This window comes from Rhea pennata, chromosome Z (assembly GCF_028389875.1).
Source record: "Rhea pennata isolate bPtePen1 chromosome Z, bPtePen1.pri, whole genome shotgun sequence".
NCBI lineage: Eukaryota > Metazoa > Chordata > Aves > Rheiformes > Rheidae > Rhea > Rhea pennata.
The window spans coordinates 7,325,404-7,351,120 of NC_084702.1; the positions used below are offsets into that span (position 1 = coordinate 7,325,404).

At 37.3% G+C, this 25,717-nt stretch overlaps 1 protein-coding gene across 1 annotated transcript in view; it reads left to right on the plus strand.

Annotated features, from left to right (window-relative positions):
- Positions 1–25,717, plus strand: part of GLIS3 (GLIS family zinc finger 3) — a 144,212-nt gene that overhangs the window by 73,283 nt on the left and 45,212 nt on the right. The window lies entirely within an intron of this gene.

Sequence of the window (25,717 nt, forward strand, 5' to 3'; positions counted from 1 at the left end):
TTTAAGTGATGAACATTGTACCTTCGAAGAAATAGACATTTTAAACAAAGATTGGAGAGCTCAATAAAGTGCCTAGTTCAGACTAGTTCAGCTCACAGTTGACTGGGCTTCATACACTGGATAAAGATTTGTAGTCCGTAGGTAAGCAGAATGACCCTAAAATGTCTGCAGCGGTGGGAGAAAGGATTGATCTGATATGTACAAAGTGAACTTTCATGAACTGAGAGTAGACTGAACTTCTGATCCTAAACAACTCTTGACTCTTTTTTTTTTTTTCGTTCCCCTCAGTGGAAGAAAAGCTTTTCAAAGCCATTTATGCCTGTCCAGCTAAGGACCAGGGATGGTAGAGTCTGTCCTGAAGTAAATATGAAGACCCTAGAACCTGTGTGAAAATCAGTGGCAGGATATACCAGAAGCCCGAATTACTCCTTCCATGGAGGGGAGAAGCAGTTGTAATGTACTGTTTCAGAAAGGCAAAGACCACCTCTCCAGGCAAATAATGTAGAAATACCCTTTATTTTAACCCAGTCGTGCAACAGGTTGCCACTTGTCTGGTGGTGAGGGGCTGGGAGAGGGAGGGAGCTGGATGGCTGAAGTGGTGAGATGCAGGACCAGAGCATGAAGATCACTGCCAGGTGAAGTAACGTTGGAAGTGCTGGGAGAGCACTCGGTGGATGAGAGTCCTTACTCACAGAGGCGCTGCATGCAGTCAGCCTCAATGTGCAACACATTTTTAAGCTGTGCTGCTCACTCCACCATAACCATAAACTGAAACTGGACTAACTGTCTTTAGCATTATTGTAATATCTCCTGCTTAAAGTGTTACAAGGCCATGGAGAATTACTGCTTTTTCACATGAAGTATTTTCTTCAGAATTATAAGCTGAGGAGAAAGTATAGAATTTGAAAGGGAATGATTGCAAAGTTGTGTAACGTTCTAATTGTAGGCAGAGTAATGAGGGGAAATATTTAGTGCTAAAGTATAGAATTTTGTTTGTTATATTACTCACTCACTTCAGATTTCATGAATTGGCCTCTGTAAGTTCATTATTACTTTACAGAATACCACACTTTAATTCCTTTGTTTTGTTGCACAGCTATTGTATTTACTTGCCAATTGTATTGTTTAGTTTCTCTCTTTGCTTTTATATGATGAATACAGTGTTGGTTTGTGTTTTAGAAGCATGCACAAAATTACTTCAAAGAGTGCTGTTGAAGTACTTTTTCATTTCATAGATTACTCAGACATTAAAAATACTAAACACAGGAATATCTTCAGCATAAAAGGCTGAAGGAAAACCATGGACTCAACGGATGCCAACTGGTATTAAGTGATGACACCAAGGCTGATTAGTGCTTGGATTTAAACTTTCTTAGCTATGTTTTGGGTAGAGATTGGAGGGATTTTGAGGGATGGGGAATATACTGTGAATTCAAGCCTAGCACTATGGTACTTCAAATTTATGTAATTTATCATCCCCAAAGTCCCTCCAGAAAAGAAAATCAGTAATTCCTCAGCTGTTTAGAGGTTTTACATAATTTATGTTTTTATTAGTTCCTGCATCAGTTTTGTACCATCAGTAGAAGCAGAGGCCCACAGAGACAAAAGAAAATACTGAATTTTATTCTGTAATGGAACACTGAAAAAGAAGAATGCCACAAACCCACTACTGTTGCAGCACATATCAACTTGCAAAGGTTTAAATGTTTTACTGTAAAAAGAAGTGGCAACTCAAGATGATCATAGAAGTGGGCTACAGTTCATATGCTAGCCTTCTCTTTCTTATTTATCCAGATACTATCGTAAACATTTTTATTTTGTTATTTGTGCAGTTGTATTTAAATTCAAAGTAGTCTTAACACATGCTGCTAGAGGCAGAACAAATCCTGGGAAAAATGCATTTGGGAATGTCATGTTCTTTTCTGTCTCTGCATTAACAAGTAAATACAATAGCTGTGCAACAAAACAAAGGAATTAAAGTGTGTAAAGTAATAACTAACTTACAGAAGCCAATTCATGATTAGCTTTCTTTTTTTTTTTTTTAAAAAAAACTGATTGTGATCCAGGTGAAATAAAAGTTCAAGTATTTACATGAGCTCAGCATCCCTGATGTAGATCAGCAGAGTATTGGAACAAAACTGCTGAAATGTTTAAGTGCTGATTCTTGGTGGATACCAGTTGGAAAGCTGTTCTCACACATGGCATTTTAAGAAGGACTAAATACAGAGGCTGTTCTTGTAATCTTTCCGGGAGGGATTCTGTTAAATCACAATGTGCAAATGTTGGATATTTGTACCAAAGTTAGCCCAGTGTTGTTGAGCTTTTCCTTCCATGAGGACAGTAGTTCAGTCATGTAGACTGCATCCTAAATTGAGTTTATGTTGACCTTCCTTTCCCACTAGTATTTCATAAATATGACAAAAGTAAGACTACAGAGTTTCCCTGTTGCTTGCTCTGAGTTACGCTCCAAATGCTGATTAAATGAAGCAGCATCCATGATGTATAAATGTCTTATCATATCATACTAATGACAGAGGAAATACACTGCCAGTTTGTTGTGTCACTAGAGCATGACTGCAGAAGCTAGCTTTATTTAGCTTGTCAAGAGGTCTATTTATCCTGACTAAAAGGAAACAAAACCTCATCTTTTTCTCCTCAGAGATGAATTTATTGTTGACATGTGATACTGACATACAGCAGTAACACTTACCTTTCTATCAGAGTAAATGTGTGAAATTTCAACAGGCAAGTCAGTCTAATAAATCTCAGCCATATTAACCATTATCAACATGATTTTGAAATGTTCTACAGTTGAAGTGGAAAAGAATAATGAGATGTGGATACTGTAAAACACTTCTGAACATATGTCTGCCGATGGAACTCTTAATGTTTCACGAAATACCATGTTTTCACTAAGGCAGTGGATTCTGGAGCAAAGCTAGTCAGTGCAAGTGTATTCAGTTCACGCTGCAGATCTTTTTCAATAGAAGCGTTTTTGAAAAGTGGAAAATACTTGCCTTTTTAAAAGTTTGTGTAACAGTCACTGTACCTGTGTTTTAATAAGATATTGAACATTATCAGAAGTTGCAAGAACAACAAAATGAATATTAGTAAATTATGGTTTATACAGGTTAATAGTGTATTAGTCTTGCAAATGCACTTTTAGTCTACAGGAAGAGAAGAGAATTGGAACAGTAGAGATCAGCAGGTACTGTGGTTTTGGTGCTGAAAAGGGAGACTCAAGTTGAATCCTGATAGCATTATTAACTTATTACCTTACAAGAGTAAGGTAATAACTCTGAAAACCTGTCAGGAAGGTTTCTCAAGTTGTGTGGTCAGAATGGGAAACTACTTCTGAGAACTGTGTTCCTCTGTAGCTCATTTTGCTCTTTGCAAAATCAGTGAGAAGACTGTTTTTGTCAAAGGTTACTCACAGACATTTTCTTCTGTCGCTGATGCCAGGTCCCAGCCTTGAGGGAGACATCTCTGATGACCTTTTATTAGAAATTCTCATTTATCTTAAACAATGAGATCTTAATAACTTGCATTAGAATCTGAGATTTAATTTTACAAGTTCACTGCAAGTGGCATTTGCACGTTTCTCATCTTCCTTCATTTTTGCCCTTTTTATTTTTGTCAATGGAAGGGGTGCCTGCTGACTTCAGATCATGAAGCTGTAAATTTATGCCCATCATAAAGCTGATGAATAGCTCTTGCGGCCATGGATCATTAGTATGAGACAGCTCCACTCAGGTTGTTATGAGCTGGCACATCACTTAAGCCCTTACAGTGTCTAGGACTCATGGGGCTAAATATTTGCTCAATGTAGCTAGAAGAAAAATACTTTCTCCAAGATAGTGCCATCTTGGTGATGCGGTAGATAGGCTACTGGCAAGCTTCTCAGCAGGAAGAGGTGCAACTTTGTGACATTCTGGGTGTAATCATCAGTTTAGCACTTCGGGAAATAAGATTTAGTTTTATATATTAAGGAACACATACAAACATGCTCTTAAGATAATGATCATAAATCGGCATTCAGAGTTAGGCCATGACAGCTGTCCATTAGTGGGGGCAAATAGAGCTCTGCTACTGGTTTCAGTGGGATTTTGTTCTTTCTTAAGGTCAAAATCTGTTATTCTTTGCATTGGACTTAAGCTGCTATCTGTTAGTGCATAGTAGAATAGAAACTGTCTGTAATATAGGGCATTGCATGCAGGCATAGTACAGTAGGAAATCTTGTGTTGAGCACTGGGAAATGCAGACACATCTTAGATGTTAAAACATAGTGATAGTAGTAAGTACAGAAATGACTCTTTCATTTTAGAAAAGACAATAGAAATTGAGTTCTGGAAAACATGTAGCTACAGAATACCCAGAAAAGACTTGTATTCCTTAGGAACCTGCAGCAAGGACTAACAAGAAGGGAAAGGAAATACTACCAAAAAAACAAAAATCCAGACTCTACAGCAATAGGCAGAAACATTCTGTTCTGTAGACAACAAATCTTCCCCAAAGTCATTGTTTTTCTGCTGGCATTTTCTCAATCTCTGCTTTGCTGACTTAGGAAATAGCACAGTAGCGTAAGTTTTCCCTAATTGTGTGTGTATGTATCAAACCACCTTGCTTAAATATTGATGAAGAAGGATGTAAACTAACATAGCTGACTTTGCTTGCTGCAAATGAGGGAAACTTGTAGCATGATGGCACGCATCAGCAAAGTGTTGGTGGAATTAGTGAAGTAATCAGCAAACCAGTAGGCATCACTGAGCAGCTGAAGTTGGATTGTGTTTGGCTGGTACCACTATACATGAGCACTGAATTCATCCATATATGTCAAGCAAGTTAGACCATTTGAATCCTAAAGTTACCAGGTTAAATTTAATGGCAAAATAAACTTTGGATTCAAAACTACAGTCCACTGATTTGGGCTTGCATGTTTGAAGGTGCCAACAAAGTCTCTTTAAAGGTAAGTCTTTCATAAAGGTCTTTAAACATTATTCACTGGAGGTTTGATGACTACTTAGAAGAATGATAGTAAATGTGGTCCTGGATATAATTTTTCTTATGGAGCTAGAACTAAATGAGTAACATAGCTTGCAAGTGTATCTGTTTTCTACTCATAGAGTAGTATACTAACATAGTATATTGTAATTTCCTCACATGTGTTTTGTAATATAGAATATTAAATGATATTTCTTTGGGGTTTTTCAAGTTTTGAGATTCGATTCTGATTTATCCTAAACTTATGCAGACATTTAAATATAAGCAAAATGTCTGCAAAGCAAAAAAGTGTAGCTTCATTGATAGGCTGTATTTTATATCTTATTTGCATCAGCCTTCCTCCAGTGAAGATCTCTGTGTGAAAGAGAGCAACAATGACTCATATACCTTAGCTCCTACTTGCGTTCTGATCCCAAGCATTTTTCTTTGAGCATTTTTCTCTGTATTTTGCTGACAAGATTCTAATTGTTTTCATGGGCTGTAGTTTGTTACTGAAAAATACATTTGTGCTGTTATATGTACAGCATCAGTATTTAGGAATATCCAGCTAAGTTTGGCATCCCTTAGTTCTTCTGCATGTTACGCTGAATGTAACATGAATTTGAATTTTGCAGATCTTTGTGCTAAGATATGTTAACTACTTGAATGTTCAGAGTAAATACGTAAAGGATGCAAACTTGACCAGAAATAATACTTGAAAACATAAATACTAGTCTCCTGCGTGACGTGTAACCGTGTCTTGCTGTTTTTCAGAACTCTGAGGTTTAAGTCTGTTTCTGTCCACTCTGAGATATCTAAAGCATGAATTTCCTGTAGTATCCAGATCAGCCAACCAAGTAAGGAGATGGATTTGTTTGAATCTGTAAATTTAAAACTTAGTCACACTTAAAATAGATCACAAAGGTGTTTCTACACTGCAGAATTAACGTAGGTAATGGCAACCTGACTGTAAGATTTACCTCTAAGCTTGATGGGTCTAGTTCTGGGACAAATGACAGGTCTGAAAAGCTAATACCAAACAGTATTATTTTCCCTGCCATTGTCCTGTGCCTTCAGGAGTCCTGGGTTTCACGACTGCTGGTTAAAATCGCTACGGTCATCTGAATAACTCCGATTTCTTAGATCCTGGAGCACTCTCACTAACTGCACGTTAGGAGAAGGTGCTGAAGGATTACCAGAATGCCAGTAATCTACTGTACACTTTTAATGAGCTTCATGGAAGCTAAATGCATCGTTTTTGTGGTGAAATACATCTTTTTATTTTCGTTCTCTCTTTTGGCTTTAAAATCCCCTTACACCTATTGTACCTGTAAAGAAAATTTTGCACAGTTATGGTAGAAATCTGCATTTCATGGGAATAGTTCTTTTATAGAGAATAAAGACTATACTGTTGTTTTCTTACCTATTCTTTTCTAATGACATCCTTAAAAAGAAAGTCCTCTGTAACAAGTGTAAGCAGCTTCCTTCCTCACTTGGCACCTTTAAAGAGTAGTTCATATGCACCTATTAATTATTTTTGCATGGAAATTCATTGACTCTTGGCTACTAACAGACAATCATCAAAAATTCAGAATTCAGGTTGCATTGATGAAAACTAGAAATACTGATCTGGATATTTATAGGACCCGCCAAACACACAGATGCTGCAAAATTTTGCTGAGTCATCACATGAAAAAAAAAATAGTTATTCTGCTGCCTGGGATGTTAACTATTAAGCAAAACAAAAGGAAACAAAGTCCTTTCCCATTTCTCTGTGTAAACCAAGTCTTAGTGACAATGTTATTGCATGAAATAAAAAAGAGAGATATAGTCTAATTTTTCTAAATGAGGATTGTCTCCCTTTAGAAGCATGGAGTGTCAGATGAATATAAAGACTGTCTCACCCCTTTCTTTCTCTCATCTTAGTTTCTCTCTCCCCCTTCTTGACTGATTCTTCTTGCCTGATTTTAACAACAAAGGATGGTAGTCAAAGAATTTGTGTATTTTTAAAAGGCTTTGCGTGTGATCCTTGGAAAGTTGCAATATTTGGCAATTCCCCTGTTATTCATATGACAATTACCTTTGCCATTATTTATTTTTCTGCCAATGAATGTAATAGTCTTTTCATAGGATCTCAAATGTAAATTAGAAACAAGCTTGAAATAACAATGTGGCTTTTTAAGCATAGCTTTTTAATTGTGGCTGCTCTCTTATGTCCAGGAGGAGGAGGAGCTAATAGGATCAGCTTAAGATTCACATCCAGATCTTCGTGTCAAATGTAGGGCTTTGTTAATGTTGAATTTGCCAGGATTTTAGCAGTACTTCTTGCTGAAAAGAGGGGAAAAAACCTTGTCACCAGAGATTAAATACTGAATGACATCATTAGAACTCAACAAAATCCTGGGAATCCTGTGCGATGCTTTCTTCTTTGTCTCTTTTCCTCTCGCTTCTTTAGTTTCCATTTCTTAAATAAGAAATCTGGTGTTCAAAGTCTGTCATCATTGGTGATGATCCACCATAAGTAACTCAGCTTTGTATAAGTGCATTATTTTTTTCGCAAAGACCAAAAAAAAAAAAAAAAAAAAGAATAAAGTCTTTGTCTCCCAAGACTGGATTCTGTTTGCTGAGGTATATTATGTCTGACTGCTTTCACTGAAGAGGTGCCTTTCCAAAGGCTGAGAAAAACACCGCTTTGCAAAAAAGGGAGAGAGAAAAGATGATGGATAAGAAGGCTTCTAGAGGGAGTTTGGCAAACCTCGCTGCTGCTCCTCTTCCAGAGCTGCTCTCGCACCGCGGGGTGCAGGCGGGAGTGGAGCCCTGACTCCATCAAGGTGCATGCAGGTGATGAGCTTACAGCTCTGCAAGACATCCTAGCAGGCCCGAGCAGGACCGCTCAGGGTAATTAACATCAGGGTCCTTCCAGAGACAGGGCCAAAGCTTGGAAGTGGCCATCTGGTCTGGTTGAGGCAGCCGCAAATCACTGGAAATGCACCGAAAGGAAGTGTTTTGAAACTATTCCTGTTTTGCAAGTGTTCTTTTCCTATCAAATACTTGATGGTACTAATACCGTGTCAGTCTAAACTGAAAGTTATCCCAACAGCGTAATAACAGAGATTAAAATCACACCATGAACTCTCTCAGTCAGCAGTACGATTTAGTGATACAGACAACAAGAAGATGACTGAGATAACTCAGTTATAACACCGGTGTGTGCTGTGCCTTCAGTGAAGTAAGTCCTGTATTTGTGCAGAATTTCCTGGGATTTCTGTCCATTATAGTAACTGTGGGCAAATACTAACTAGTTAGTGACTAGCATTATGCCAGGGGAAGGACCTACCGCCACCGGCTTGATTCAGACCTCACCCAGGCTGTCAAGAATACGCTAAAATACTTAAAATACTGTAATGCAGTGTGGGATTGCACTCAAAGATTTGCACTGACAGCTGCTGTTCCAGAGCAACTTTCCAAAAATACAACCGGGATTGGTTGATAACTAGTTCCATAAAATTTTAATCCCGAGAACGTGACTTTCCTCATCTTCTTTTACTTAAAACAACCAAAACTTTTGCTACTGTCGCTGCAGGTTGCACTTATCCTTCAAGTCTTCGTTCGTTTTAGCTGTTTGAGGTTTTTTTTTCCCTCTCTTTTCCTTACTTCTTTAATGCAACAATTAGTGGTGTTGCCTCGTGAAATGTATCGTTTACCCGATAGGGCTGGCAGCCAGGAGGGCAGAAGTTGGCGCACAGCCAGAGTGCCCACTGGGCTCTGATCAGCCGGTCACGCAAGGGCCTGCTTGGTGTGACACTAGTGCTGCTGCCAGAGGTGATGGGGGCCAGCAATTGTGGTGACAGATTAGTTTTGACGAGCCTGATGACCCTGAAGTCTACAGCCGTGATTGCCACTGCAGAATAATTGGTTAGCTCAGCCAAATGGGGAATGTGTTAAAAATCCCAAATCCTCTCTGGCAGGCAGGTTACACCACTTGGCAGCAGGGGTGGAAGGTTGCCATCCACTTCTGTAGTAGTGCAAAAGCAGCAGCGGGCTGTATTTCAGTTAATTTGGTTTTGTTTGGCGGGACATCAGGACACCGAGGGAAACAGTTGGGCTCTTCAAACAGTGTTCGTGTTGCAAACTGAAGCAGAAATCAAAGGGAAATCTTTGCGAATGCCCTATGGGACTCTACTGACAATAGTGGTCTGCAATGTTTCAGGTAAGCGTGTGGATGAGCGTATATTGAACTAGCTAAACACTAAAGACTTATTCGGGTTTTTTCCTAGGTTTTCAGGCTGTAAGCAAAGCTGCCAAAGTCAAGCAATAAAGATCCCACAAGCAACAGAGTAGGAGCTGGCATGCACTCACTGGGGAGTATTTCATGTGTGACCTATACCTAGTGTTTATAAAGAAAATATAATCAGTCAGTACAGGAGAATAGCTTTAACCTCAGGCACCCATATATATGTTGGCTTTGAAAGTGTGGCATATACTGTTACAAAGCATGAAAAAATCACTACTGGCAGTAGGAGCAAAAGTGGTTAGATGTGGGACCTTGTTACGAGCAAACATTAATGGAGGACGGTATGGTGGTGGTGATGGTATCACTATTACCATCATCCTTCATTGCTGGGTTCTGACTCCTGCCCTGACTAATTATGAGGGGGAAAAATAAATAAAACCAAACGTTTTCTGAAAGTCATTGGTTTTTTAGAAGAAATAAAAGTTGCCATTGCACTATACCTGGCTCTTCCACTGAGTCTTCTTTGCATAATCGCTGAGGTCTGAAATTCCTGCATCTTTAAAGATAAATCGCTTTGTTTCATATTCTTTATTGGTGTGGAGGGTGCAAAGAGTAAAACTGAAGATACCTGTCACAAACTGTTTCTCACACTGTTGCAAGTGCAGCTGGCAGCAGTAAGTACTGAATCTGTCCAGAGGAAAAGACTCATTCACTGTAATTTCTTGTTTCTTCCAGATCTCTGAATCCATTTCAGTTTGCCCCTCACTTGTATTCCTCTCCATCCCGCACCAATAGCAAACGCCCGTCAGCTCTGCTTGAAAATGTAGTACACAGATAGACATCCAGCCAGCCAGGTGCTGGTTGCTTGTATAAATGTATAAACATAAAGTTATTCTGAAGCAGAAATTGCAGACAAGTACGAGTGCAATGGAGACAATCAGTATATTTTCAACTGCTTGTGCAGTGCACATGTTGGCACTGCACTTGGCGTGTAACTTGGTGCTATATGGGCATAAATCCAGGCTCAGAGCTCAATCTTCTGCTTCCATTAGTTCATGTAAGCTTCATCTGCCATTCATCCTTAATTAGCTTGTGTGTTGTGCTCTTATCAGTAGTATTTTTATCATCTGGCTTTGTCTTAATGGCATGAATCATTAAAATAGAAAATAAAGTTAGTATTGTCAGTTAAAAATAAAAAAATGAGGTTTTCAGCCAACAGTGTAAAAATAATCTATTATATCTACTGCATGAAAAGATTCATTTCAGGGACTATTGAACACTGTGATGATTAACAGTGGATGAGTTAGAATTTGAAATGCTGAGAGGAAATACATATTAAGAAGAATTTGATGTCCACCAACAAGCAAAAATAAAAACTTTATGCACTAGTGATATGTTTTACAGATTTTTACTTAGTCATTTGAATTTCACTTTGGTGAAATTCAAAGCTTCTCATTCTTTCCCTCAGAAAGCCACATGGCTCACCCCCCTTTTGCGCCTGAACCTGAAGGTGTTTTGGCTTTTGTTCTTGCTGGCTCCACCCAGAAGTAGTAAAAATAAAGATATTGTCATTTGTTTATCATTGTCTAAAATGTCCTTTAGTTTTTCCACAACCAGCTGTGGCGCCAGATATACCACAGAAATGACTAAATATCTCGTAACTCACTCACTGAACAATGGACATAGGCCCTTAATGTTAGTAATAAACCAGGTTTACCAATCTCCATTTTCATCTTACTCTAACTTTATGCATCTCATTCCTCTTCCTGGCCTTGTGTTCTTCCAACTGGCCTCTCTAACCTCAGCCTTGGAGTTTATTCCCAGAGTGGGCTGCTTCTGTAAAGTCTGTAAACCCTTTTAGAGTTTCCTTCAAAAAAAAAAAGTATATCATGCATGATACAAAAAATAATTTTATATTCCTCAAGTCTGGCAATTACTCCATTAACATCCTAATTATTTATTACTGAATTCTTTAATTTACATTTTCTTGTACCTGCTCTATAAATGATCAATTAAGCTGAAGCCCTGCATGTTAAACTAGACATATCTAAGATCCAGGGGAAAGAAAAGTATTACAGGATGCATTGTAGGAGTTAGGCTGTAGAGCAGAGAAACTGTTTTATTCCCAGGTCAGTAATTATGTTTCTTCATCATTGTCATGCTACTTTTCACAAGAACTCCAGGGAAGCGTGCTTCTCAACCATGCCTGACATGAAGTGAGTACATGATTGCTTTATTAAGATAGTAGATATCTTTAGTGTTTCAAAGGTTGGTTGTGAAATATAAATGCTAGGAGTATGAATATTTTAGCTTTGTTATAGAGGAGATAATGAAAAATACACCTGTGACCTCATTTTCTTTCTAAACATATTCTTCAACTTTTTCTCTATTAAATTTTATAGAGAGAGGTGGCTTTTCTGGTTCATCATAAAAATTATTTTGCCTCAATTTCTGAAGGTTCCTTTACTTCAGGATGAGGATTTTGTTTGCTGCAGGTGGTATTTCAGAAGGTCCTACATGTGACTGAAATGTGCACAGCTTTTCAAGAAGATCCGCATGGTCTTACCTCACCTTCTTCTGATTTTGTGGATTTGAGCCTCTGTGGCAAGAGGAACAAGAAGCCTGTAAGGAGTAGGAATGTCGCTAGGCAGAGACTGCTGACTGCTGAGCTCTTTAGAAAATGCCCCAGCAACAGTTTTACAGCCAGCAAGCATGCACTGACCTCTCTGCTGGGTGTTGTCCTGCTCTGCCTCTTGCTTGGTCCTTCAGATTGTGTCCTGCTTGCTCAGTTTTTACTCCTAGTTCCCGGTCTTATTCTTGCCATCCAGACACATTTGCTCATTTAGCTGTCAGCCTCTGAAATGAGGTGCAGCCCTAATACTTGTACTCCTGGATCTTGTATGATGTTTTCTTGTCACACTGAGGGCACCTTGAGTTTCTGACTTTGGTGTTTCCCAGTAACCCACGGCTAAACCTTAGCCTATGCTGTCACTGTGACCAAGCCTGTCCTAAAATACTGCTGTGTGGGTCTTGGTTATCTCATCTTTGGTGACAACAAATGTCTTCTTTTATCCACTCTGAAGAAAGCCCTCTATAGGAGAAAGGTCTTTTTACATGTACGTAAATGAAGTTGCAAATGATTTAACATGAACAGAGTTTATTTAAACTGAGAGATGAGCTTTGGTGCTGTTAAATGGAGTCTCAGAAAGCTGTAAACCGTAACTAGTGTTGAAAGGACGATGCTCCCTCCTTCTTCCATTCTTTCTGATCTTAAGAGGGAGGAGGGAAAGGAAGAACAGCAGTTTTGTTTCTCTTTCCTTTTGCATATAATGTTTCTTTGCACTTAGGTAAATCACACTAAAAATAGGAAAATAACTTCTTGCTGTTATTTTCACTAGCATGGGAGTTAGCACATGTAGTTGAGATGATTTTCTATCAGAAGAAGAAAAACATAGCTCTCTCTACTTACAACATTCTCTTTTGACTTCTCTTTTTTCATTAAGATTTCTTAATTTCTATTTTTTCTGTTGATTCTGCTACATAGAAATGCATAAAATCTAAAGCTTTACCTTTTCCAACCCCTGGCTCTGAATATCTTCTCTTCCTTTTGGTTTTCTCAATCCTACCCAAGACACACCTATCAGTCAGATCAGTTCGTCGTTTAAAAAATTGCTTTCCTTCTGTGGCCACACAGCACTGAAATCTTGCATTGCCAACACTTAACTACTCTTGCCACCATCTCCTCACAGTTGTATCTTGCTTGCCTTGCGTCTGTGTGGGCTTCTGTCTTGCCCTCATGAGTCTGGAGAGTTTGCTCTCCAGGTGGGTTCCCGTAAGCATTACAAAGTATGTTTTTAACTCAGAGGTTGTGACAAGTGGGGCAATTGTCTGAGCTGTTGTGAATTTCAGGATTTTATTCCAGACAGTCAAAAGCATGTTTTGAGCTGAGCAAATCAAATGAAGCAAAAAAGCTTCTTTCTGCCTTTATTCTTATTACATTTCCCAGCAGGGTGGAAGAATGAAGAATGCATACTCCAGTTTCCTAAAGAATTTCTAATATATGTTCTTTCTTCATAAGGTACAGGGCTTAATCCTTTCTTTATACTTTTTTTTAACTAAACAAACAGGACCTAATTGAAAAAAGCTGAGAGTGCAAAGCAGCCAAGAACAGAAAACATTTACTGAGCAGGGAAGTGTGTTTTGAACGTTCCAGGAAATTTGCATATGGATTACTTGTATGGTAAAAAAGAAACATCCTCTGCCTGTTTGTTACTTCAATGGACTCCCACTGATTACAATATAAGCACTTTTGCCTTGTTTTCCCCAAGAGTTCTTTTTTACTATCAGTCTTTTTTAAACCATTGGGTGAATCTTCTCCTGCACTTTGCCATGAAAAGAGAGCTGAGTAAGTAGCTCTGCTCAGGAAAGGAGGAGAATCTTAAGAGTTTTAAATGTTAAATCATATTGTTGAATTCTCCTTAAACTGGAAACAAATGAGAAAAAACCATAAAGCTACATTGCTAAACAGCTCAAAATGCATTTCACTCCAAACTTTTGGTTCCTTAATTTAATATACTTATTAAAGATAGGAATGCAAATGCACGATCTCGGTATGATACTTTAAACAAATCCACAGAATCCTGCTATTTGTTTCCTTCGAGGTGCTGCAGAGTTGTTCAGCTAGCAATGTTATGTTGAGGCACCATAATTACCATGGACTGTGGTCAGAAGATTAGGAAACTAATTCTACATTCCTCACATATCCAGAATTCCCACTGATTTGGGAAATGTAGAAATGATGCATATTCAAACAATGCAGAATTGGGGCTTGGCCATCATGACAGAACTGCTATAGTATGGGCTGGCAATAATACCCACATTTAGGCTTGCTGAAGACTTTACATTTCCTGTCTTTTCAGTTGTTACATTTTTGCTGAATATTAATTTTGGGGAGTTTCTGTTCTGTATTTTTTCAGTAGCCTTACTGATTCTAATCTAGACACTTTTTAAATAAAGCATTAGCTAATCTGACTTAAAACTAATTGCTTATTTCTTACCTTTTCTCTGGGAGCAGAAAAGTGTGGCAGAGGGTGTCCCATTTTTGGTATCTGCGAGGATTGCTCTTGTTTTTTGTTGCTACTACTTCTGAGCTAACATTGTAGTGAATGCTTTGCTTATTCAGAGATGCAGGTATTGGGACAGCAAAAGTAATAAACAGCAAATGTCAAATTCAGCAAATAGTTCAGCTGACTGAAGAAAACAATAAAACAACAGGAACAAATGGAAGCAAAGGGAAAAATCTAAATGTCATTTTCACACTTTCAGAATTGGTCTTTGACTTTTAATTTTACCATAGCATATTTCTTTTAAAATATGCAAAAATGTAGTATGAAGCAGTTTTTAAAACTTTTGAAATTCATAAAATGAAAATTTAGATTTGATTTTGACTTTTTTCAATTTCTTGTTATTTAGTTTTGGGGTATGTGGACCAGAGTTTAAAAAGTATGGGTATATTCTGAGTAGCTTGGACCATTCAAGTGAACGTGATAAAACTGTAAGCCTAAATTAATTATCTGAAAGTGTTAGAAAATGCTGGAAGTTTGCTGATGAGTATGACCATATGTGCTATATCTGTGTACTTTACATGTCTTCAGATAGAAATACCACAATGTAACATATTCTTGTTTGCTTTTTATGTACTATTGTCTGAATTAAAATTTCACAGAAAAATCGCTATGAGATGACAGTGTTGTAGCAGAGAGCAAGTATTAAGAAATGTAGCTAGAAATAGCTAGTCAGCATGATGTCTATTCCCCAAAAAGATGGAAATTCAAACATTACACTTAGAAACTATCAAATTATTGTTAGATATGAAGATGCATAGATTATGTTCTTAAACTTTTTCACTAGAAGGCAATGCAAGGAATAAATCTGAAAGAACTTACTTAAAAGGAGATTTATCTTGGAACCATAAGCCCCACTGCATTTTGGTCACCACTGTGTGTTTGTTATGAAACGTGATTATGGGCAGAGATAAGCTGTTCAGCTTAAGTGTACATATTCAGTACCACTGTGTGACCCTGTCTTTTCCAGTACTTTTTTGGTCTCAGTTTCCTTTGTGAAGAGCAAAATGTTTTCCCACTTTTCTGACATAAATGTTTGAGGGATTCATTTATATAATAATATTCAAAATGATATTTAAATTAAAAATTGTACAGTGGTAGGCTTTGCTCTAAAACTACACTGCAGTTCTGAGAGTGCAACTAAATTCCTTCCTCTGTTTTGTAGTAAAACAGCTGCATCACTCAGTGAGCAAAAAGTATTAAATTCTCAAACAAAAACACCCAGTGTAAAGGGTGTTTGTTATCAATTTTCCCTCATATTGTTGAAGAAAGCTTATAAGACTGACATTTAATGCTATATTAATGCATTTCCTTTAAATATAAAAGAAAATATACTTTTTGTCAAACTACAGACCAAAAATCAAAAATCCTAACTTTAGCCTTAATTCTGTTGCAGACTAGTAACATGATCTTAATTTTTTTACTGTTTATTTTTCAGATAAATAAGACTGGTTGGCTCACAGACATCTTTTTATAAATAGTTCATAAAATATAGAGAAAATAAAAATTATTAATCAATAGGTTTTACTGCCTTTTGGAATCTCTATTGGCTTTTCTAGAGTGGAATGAAAATGGTTCTTTTTTATGTTATGGTCTGAAAGAACTGTGAAAACTCCATGGATTAAGACACTTAAGTCTCTGACTGATTAAACAGGAGTGTAAGAGCCAAGCCCTACCTCCATGGTGGAAAAATGTCTAATTCCATCATAAGAAATTTGCAAAAAATACTCTCCCCTAATGAGGTTGTTGCATAATGAAAAATCTGAGACTTGTTTTTAGTTGTTGAAATTGAACATTATGCTTCTATGTATCCCTAAGAAAGTGAGTTTATTCAGTAAAAAGGTACTCCTCACACTCTCACAAATAATCTGTTTGTATGTGTAAATTAAAATTATCTTTATGCAAGGAGAGATATATAATTGAGCCAGTTTAGCAAAAAATTAGAAAAAAGAATGCCAGGGCAACAGATACGTAAGAAGTTGTTTTAAAATGGAGAAAGTAGTTTTTTCAGTGTATTGTTTGGTATATTTTTCTAATTAATCTAGAATTTCTAGACACAATTCAAAGTTTGGCCAAGCATATTTCTTTTTTTTTGATGACGCCTCTTCCCATTAATATTGTACTTTTTGTCTCAGGCACGTTAAACTGAACAGCACTTTACATAAAAAAACTAATGAATTAAATATGCTCTTGCTTTGGTAAAAGCTCTTTAACTGGACTCTTTTATTGACATCAGTGTCCATTTGTCAAATTGGAGCTATTCAAACTCTTTGTTTCAGATTAACTTATCTTAAGTGCATAATGTTTTTGGCCACAAGGTTAATGTTCATAGACATTTTTTACTGTATTCTAGTATATTTTCTTTAACCAATGCTGCACACTTGAGAAATAAAATGGAACACTCACTTCTTTCATTTTGTTCTTGGCAGTGATCTGTATGGCTTTTCTAAACTAGAAAAATATTTCCATAAGAAAAATAAACTTTGCCTTTGTAAATAAGTGGAGTTTGCTGACAGAGTGTATGCCAGATAGCAGCTGGCCTTGTATACATATGCTGGGGGTAGAAAGAACCTCATACTCAGGCCTGGGAAGAGTGGCAGATAGACCAGCTGGTTGCACTGCCATTCAGAGGAACCTCAGTAGGCTGGAGAAATGGGCAGGGCAGACCCTCATGGAGCTGAACAGCTGAAAACATCAAGTCCTGCCCTTGGGGAGGTGCCTACGCACCAGTACCGGCTGAGGTCTGGCCAGCTGGAGAGCAGCTCTGCAGAGGAGGACCTTAAGTCTTGGTGGATAACAGGGTGACCATGAGCTAGCAATGTGCCTTTGTGTCCAAGACATTCTGGGCTGCATCAGGCAGAGCATTCCCAGCAGGTGGGGGGAAGTGATCCTTCCCCGCTGCTCAGCCCTGGTGAGGCCACACCTCAAGTGCTGGGTCCATTACATAGTGGATGTGAACCTAAAGGAGCAAGTCCAGCAAAGGGCCACAAAGATGTGTAAGGGCTTGGAGCATCTGTTGTACAAGGAGAGGCTTGGGGGAATCTTGCTAATGTGTATAAATGCATGCTGGTGAGGAGTAAAGAAGATGAAGCCAGACTTTTCTTTATGGTCCTTAGCAATAGGACGAGAGGCCATGGGCACAAACTGAAATATAGGAAGCTTTGTCTAAACATAAGGAAAACCTTTTTTACTGTGGGGGTGACTGAGGACTAGAACAGGTTCTCCAGAGAGGCTGTGAAATCTCCATCCTTGGAGATATCAAACCCTGACTGGACACAGTCCTCAGCGACCTGCTTTGGTTGCTTCTACCTCAACAGGGGAGTTAGACCAGTTGATCTCCAGAGGTCACTTCCAACCTCAGATAGTCTGTGACTGTGATTCTGCCTGTAAAAAGCTGTACAAAAGATTTTACGGTGTCTGCTGTGGGATATGAAGCATACATGTCAATCAGGAAGCTGGGATGCTACTGCAAGGGTAAGGCTCTACCACTAGTCTTAGTTCAGCTCCCCTATGGCCTGCCAGCTACCTATTGTGTACCAAGACAGAAGCCTAGGCACAAGAGGAGAGTAGTGCAGGTTGTTTCACACAAAAATAAGTGCAACTGAGGCAGCCAAAGAGCGCTGCCTGTCTTCTGTGGCAGCCAGAGCTCTTACGGCCACTGCAGGCTTAACGTAGAATTAACAGAGCATGTGTTAGGCCAGAGGCTGGATTAGAGGACCATCCTAGTGCTTTCCTATCTTGAAATCTTTGTACCTATGAAAAATGGCAGTCAAGCAATGTATTTCTAGAAATCTGTAACAACAAATACTTTGACATTATTTGTAGAACAGCTTGTTTATTTGATTTAGTTTTTCAGTCTGAGTTTGCATGTTTATATACATAGCTATTTCTGTGTATTTCTGTTGCTATGTGTAGAATGGAAAGAGAATGATTCAAATATAAATTTGGGCAGAGACTTCTGGTGAGAAATTACCCTTTACTCAGGTTACTTCTCCTTTTGGGATATGGTTTAGAAGGGTTCATTATTCCTATCTTTCTTTTCTTTTAGTGTTATGGAGATCAAAATTTAGTCCTTTGTGAGATTCATGACAGCAGCTCTGATGTGTAAGAGGTTCCCCAATGAGAGCATGATTTATAATCCTTCATCTCCGTGTCTGAAAGTCTATCTCAGTCGGTAGCACATCTCTGACATGAGACCATGTTATCTCAACTCTGGAGATGAGAAGTCTGCACCTGTTTGAATTTGTACTGAAGAGGAAGATATCTTCCTGCACATACTTTTAAAAACACCTGTGAATGAATTACTGAGTTTTTCCTCCATTAAAGCCTATTTAGTTCTTCTAAGTTTACTGAGAGGAGGAAGGGCTCAAGTCTGATCAACTTTTTTGAAGAGTTTAGTAATAGCAGGAGTAGTTTTAACAGTGAACAATTTTAAAATTGAGTCATCTCATATTTAGTAGCAAAAGCATCATGAATGGTGGCCTCAGTTATACGAGGGTCAAAGACAATTTGTTGGAAAAGATAGAGCAGAAAAGACAAAAAAAGAGAAAAGGTCAGGAGAACCGTCTTGCAAAAGGAAGTAATGAAAGAATTCCTGAGTTGTTCATTCTTCCTCTAATAGTTTTTGTTCTATATGGCTTTTGAATTGCTACCAGTTGATGCCTTCAGTAATAGTTTCTTTTGAAGTGATTTGTCATAATATTTACCTTCTCTATAGCAACAGAAATAGCTTCCAAGGCTGAAATGGCCATGCTTACTAAAACTAATGAAAACGAGAAACTTTACTATGGCAAATGAATCTCTGACACCTTTATTTCAGGAGATAAATAACATCTAGGGTACCATGCTTCACTTCAGTTGAGGTATTTTTATCTCTGGGCATGAGAGGGTAGAGTACTGTGCAGATCTCTGTCTGTCTCCAGAATATTGAAATCTAGAAAGATTTCCAGAATATTGAAGTGAGATGGAGAAATGAGCATGTTATCTTATCAAGAATGTATTAAATAAAGAGTCATTTGCAAACAGAACTTCCAAGTAAAGAGAATGTTGTGGGTGGGAACAGTTCCATACCTATCTTCCTTGTCCATTTTTCCTGTGATTTTATGGGGTCCTTGCTCCACTATTCCCATTTGTCCTGTCAGAATTGTTGTCTATGAATAGTGATCACCATAAAAAGATTAAAGTTATATTTTATTGATTAGCTCAAATAATTGGTCTACATATGGAATTACACAGTGGAGTGCTTACAGTGTGACTGGTAAAGTGAGAATTTGTTTAAAGAGGATACTGGAGACTAGCCTGTCTTGTACGCTTTTCTCAAAAAGCAGCCCGATTCAATTTCCATATGCTAAACAATGTGCAACTCTTTGCTGCTTTAACATTATTTTTGTTGTTTTATTTACATTTTTCAGCTATAGCAGCTGTACATATCTAGCTAAAGACTTAAAATTATTAGAGAATTAAAATCAGATTAGAATACAGTTTATTAATCATGGTTCTATCCGCAGACAAAATAATGTCTGTATTCCTTAGATAGATGTTAAAATATGAGCCATCTGTATCACTATTCCAATAGCAATCTTACAGCTACCTCATTTTAATAACTTTTCATAAATCTGTTTATTGAATATAATGTTTTTTATTTTATAATTGGAAGTGCAAAGAAGATAAACAGATAACAATTTTTTGTCCTGGTCTGTTTGCATTCATGTTTATGCAAAGCAGGATCTTAATGTTTTTATGGAATTTGCCAGAAATACCTGAAGTGGAGATACTACAGTAAAGAGGAATCTTGCTTTCTGAGAAGAAAAAAGAAGGCAATTATCTATTGACTTCAATAAGCTCTGGACTAAATGCTCATTGAATGGTCCGACAAGCAAACGTCTACTGTAATCATCTACCATAAATATAAGCTTAGTCTATTGTCAGTTACTGGAGCAAATTGTTCCAAAATACTGTGTTATTTTATAAGTTTAACTATAAATGCAGGAAAGAAAAATCTCAGCTTTTGCACAGCTTTGAGAAAACCATAACCTTGTGCAAGCACTGTGCACCCACAAAAACAATCAGTCACGATGTCATCAAATGTCATCAAAATCATTCAGACAGAAATGGTTGCACTATAGTGAAGTGTTGCTCTGAGTGTTGCTTTCTTCCCTGTTTAAATGCTTTACGAGTTCAAAGTATACCCCTCACTTTACATGAAATGAACCTGGGCTTTTAAGTCTTAGCTGTGGCATGCAGCGTCCTTGCTGGTGAGCGGCTGATGTCAGCAGTCTGAGTGATGTCTGACACTAATTCTGTGTATCATTCACAAGACTGACAGACTAGAAAGTCTGGGTGAATAATAAGCTATTTTAAAGGGTTTGCTGTGAGGTCTTACTCTCAATTTTTTGAAAGTCCTCGTATCTCTAATGCTGCTGAGGAAGAGGAATTCTTTTTAAAAGACAAATAATGTTTGAAATGCATCGTTCTGGATGAAACACCTATGAAGAACAGCTTTTTTATCTTTTCTTGTAATAATCTGCAAAGTGGAGGAAAGATATTCTGTCCTTGTCATACCACCTATTGTGGTGCTGGCACAGAACCTAGTCAGTCAGCGTATCGTACTCAAAATTAAGTGGCAGATAGACATAAAAGGAGTTTAAGTAATTAAATTGTCCTTTATCTGCTGATAAATCTTTAAGAAAATATTACGTGACTACTGAACCATGCAAAGTTTTGGTTTGGCACCTAAAGTATGTGAGACTCTGAATTTATGGGTTTTTTTTGTACTTTTTATGGATACCATTCACTCCATTTGCATGGCTGTTTATTACAGCATCCCTTACGATTCAGAAATGGCTTGTATTTTCATTCAAGTGAGATTCTCCAAAGCTTTTAATCTAAAATTTTTATTTCCCATGTTTATGGTCAATTTATGAATATTACTAGATTTGGCAAGTCAAGTAGCGACTGAAAGCACTCTTGAACACCGCGCTATTGCAAATGGGCTCGGGTCAACATGCCACCAAGGTGTGAGACACAGGCAGCAATTTTTACTGTCTTTGGGGAGGCAATCTCATATCTACCCTGTTAGATCAGTTTGGATGTTTCAACATATGGTGGGGCAAGTTTTCTTGCTCAGTTTCCAAAGACTAAAAGAGTTCTTACGGGAGACACTGCTATGTAGTCATACACAGTCAGGTTGGTTTGTCAAAGCAAGAGCTAAGCCTCATGTGAACTGTACACATCTGTGACCCTGTGGTATGTCCTACCTTCATGGACGCAGTAAGGGAAGGGCAGTCCCACGCTGCTGCAATGCTGTGTGTCCTTGGATCTGCAGTCACACCTCCGGTGCTTGAAGAAGGAAAGGCGCAGAGCAGAGAGACCTTGGCTATTTAGATGGGTTCTCACAAAAAAATGTATTTGCTCGGCTTAAGCTTTTTATCTTCCTGAATTTGGAAAGCCAGGTTTGAATTTTTCCCTGGATGTGTAGCTTAGTTTCTGGGAGCAGTTTTTTGATCTCTTTTTGCTTCATTGAAGGTTGACCGTAGCTGAACAGGATACTCTGCCAAACAGTCATATTCTGCAACCATACAGGGATACATATGAAGTGCCTGGTTAGTTCATTCCAGATGTGTACACAGCATTGGGTAAATTTCATCCAAGTCAATTTGTTGGATTTGGATAGTTCTTCACCTGCTAGTCCACCATGGACCATAGCTGACCTCCTGAGGTTGTTCAGTCATATCTGCTTCAATCCTTTCCCTACATCACAGCTGCCTGGGGATGATGTCGCCTTCCTTATGCTTACATGAAGCATACATTCTGCTTTGCTGGAGACTGAAGTATTTTCTGTCACTAAAGTGCTTAGGTGTGTTTTGTGGACTTTGAGACATCACTGCACAGCTAGCGATAAACAGTCAGCTGTTACAATTTAATAGTTACAGGAAAGTTTATGTATAACAAAATAATAAAAAAAAAATCCCCTAACCACTTGGGAACATGTGATGAAATGACTTTATTTGAATATTCCTTAAAATATTTTCCCCAACATGGCAATAGACTAGGGAAATATTTATCCTTGTAATGGTAACAACTGAAAAACAGGAGATGATCTCCTCAAATGCAGTGATGCTGAAAAATGTGAAAGGACCACAATGTATAACTGACTGATAACAAACTACTGTTAAAAGGCTAAATGTGAGCATATCAGAACTGGACAGTAATATTGTGTTGTATTCGATGACACATTACTGTATAATTAAATATGGCTCTGATGTCCACATTTCAAAAAAAAGTTTGGTTTTGTTCGTGTTGGTATTAGAAGCAGTATCTGTGGAAGTACGACAAAATATATTTTATAGTGAGAAGGCGATGAATTTTGATATGTATAGATTATTTGGCAGAAACCTAAGAGACTCATTAACATTCAAAAAATAGCTAAGATCTTTTACTTTACACAGCATATCAAAATAAAAGAAGAAGACAAAATACAGATAAGAAAATAGATAATATTATGGGATAGTTTACTTAAGATGAAGCCAGACTGTTTGTCATTGATTTTTAGATCAAGACAGGAAACTTTACTGTGGATGAATCAGATTTTGGACTTAAGCAGAGAAAGGTCTTGGGTCTTTGTTACCTGGGTGATCAAACTAGATAATCTAAACAGCTTCTTTTGCAATTAAAATTTCATAAAAATTTGGTCACTAACCAGTTGCTACTGAGCATTGAAGTGCCCATACTATCGTGCTGACCCTTCAGTGCAGAGGTCTAAATGTATTTCATTTTGAAGGCTCTTGTCTCCTTCAGCACAGGGCTTGCATGGGTACATTGCATCCAGCAGTGCAAAGTGTGCTGGGCAGGTTGGCTTATGTACATCTGTGTTACAATATAGTATATTTTATGGAATGGTCACCTGTCATGCTGACTACTGTATGTTTATTTATGTCTATACAAACATAGAAATATTAAAAACTCTATTTTAAAGAGAATTCTCAAATTAGGAATAATAGAGGCAGGAAATTGCCTTTATGAGCTAGTTAATGGTTTCAACTTGCATGCGACTGTAAAAATAAAAACAAAGTAACTATGATTTCTTCTTTGCAGTTCAGGAAAACATTACACAGTTAATTCCACATTATCCAGAAAATCTGGATTAACCAGGAATATGTTTAGCCGTGTTAGACGGCTTCAGTATGCCAAATGCATGGCATTTACTTAAGTGACTAATTGTAATAAAGGTGTTACATCCTCTTCCCTGCCATGCTTAATAACTGGGAAACTATGAAGTTTTCCATTTGAAAATATAACTGCCTTCCACTTGACATTTTATTCCCATAGGTAATCATGTCTTATGTGGAATGCTTTCACTGAAATTCAGTTAGCAGAGAAGAATGTGTTTTCTGTGTTGTTCAAAAAATATCTATTCATTTTTGTTAATATCTAACATGTCAGAGATTCCCAGCACTTCCAGAAGTCTGGGTCTTGAAGTTAATGTTCATTAACAATTGTTTAAAGACAATCTTTTTGATAATATGGGCTTGTAGTTTCCATTTTTTAATGGAATGGTCTTTTTCGTAGATGCAAAGGATTCTTTAAAAGTTACCACTTCTGCTCAGTTAAACATTTTATCCCATTTCAATTAAATGCTAATTTTACCAAGACCTGAACAATTATTTACATATATGCTTACTTTTTTATATTTCTCTAGATTCAGATTTTATATAATAATTTGTGAGCAAAAAAATGAAACAGAAGGCCTGCTTTTTGAACATCTGCCCTAGGCTGAGTTTTATTCTATGAAATTGAAAGTCACTTGAGATACTAGAATTAATTTCATATTTATATGTATGTATGTGTGTGTGTATATATATATGTGTGTATGTGTGTGTGTATGTGTATATATGTATATGTAGTTTAGGTATTGTAATTAGAATGGAAGATGTTCTTTTATAAATTTAGTAAGAAATAATACAATTGTCTGTAGGTTTCTTTGTTACTTTAACATAGCTGTTCTTAAATTATTTGCTTTTTCAAAGGCCATTGGATCATACCAGTCTTTTGGTGTTCATGTTTTCTGTGCTTTCTTAACTCTTTACTTTTTCCTTTAAATCCAAGTATTTTTATTAGGTCAGCTGTAAGACGAATCTGATATTGTGTGCCTGCCTAAATTTCTCTATTCATCATGGAGTATTTTCTAATAATATTTATGAAAACATTAAAAGTTTTACACAATATTTGGCTTGTACACTAAAAACTTTATAGACATGTAGTCTGAATACTGCATATACAGGCATAAATGAATTTTTAGTGATCAATCCTGGATAGCATTGTAGGCTTGTTTTGGATAAAGAGTGGGACAGTAAAAAAAATTGTATCGGTTGAGAATGCTTCTGAAATTTATGTGGGAGAGATAAAGGGAAAATTGCATTTAGGTTGTAGTGAGGGTTGGGTCATCCCTTTCTTGAGCTTTTATATTTACTTTTAATATTATTTCATCATAGTTAATTTTGTATCTACTTTCCTATACACTATAGTCACCTGGATAACAGTCAATCTATCTTTCCTTCTGTTGCTAAAAATAAACAAGGGCAATTACAGAGTGTTGTCCAGAAATTCAGTCTCCCTTTGTTCCATTATGGAGTTTTTTTTAATTTCTTATCTACATCTTCTCCCTGCACTTCTTTCTTGGAAATTGTAACTGTCTCTTGCATTATTCCAAAAAGCTGAAGTGAATAAAATTAAGTGATTAAAATTTTATATCATATTTTTCTCTTTCTGGAGGGTATTACTTTCATGCTGATGAGTAACAGATGCCTGCTAATTAAGATTAGATTATGTGAGAGTTTTCCAGCCTATGGTTTTGTAATCATATGGATGCACTAAATAAAAAACATTAAAATTCATTTATACTATTCCAACATTAATTACCCAGTTCTTGTCAACTAATTGAGTAGGAAGAGGAATGCTCAAAAGTTTCACATTAGAATGTTGGAAATGTTTGACATCTCTATTAATGCAGTATTATTTCTGCAAGTATGCCAGAACTACACGCTTGTATGTTACACCCAGAGATGCTTTAGATGCTGCACAATGGAATATGCAACAACTGAAACTAATAAGGTTAGTTCATCTGATAGAATTACAAAGGCCTGTCCCTCTAACAGTCATAAATATTCAAGTCTAATTGAAACCAAAGGTATATAAAAATGTTGATTTCAAACAGAACCAATGGGTTTTCATTTCCCCTGACATAAAAGATGCCACAGGAATGCAACAGGTGAAAAACTGGTGTTCTGCTCACATGCACTTAGCTTTCTCTGTAAATGAATAACTTGGTTAGGTGTAGATTAGGTGTATTTTGCATGATTATTGGTTACCTGTATGTATTAAA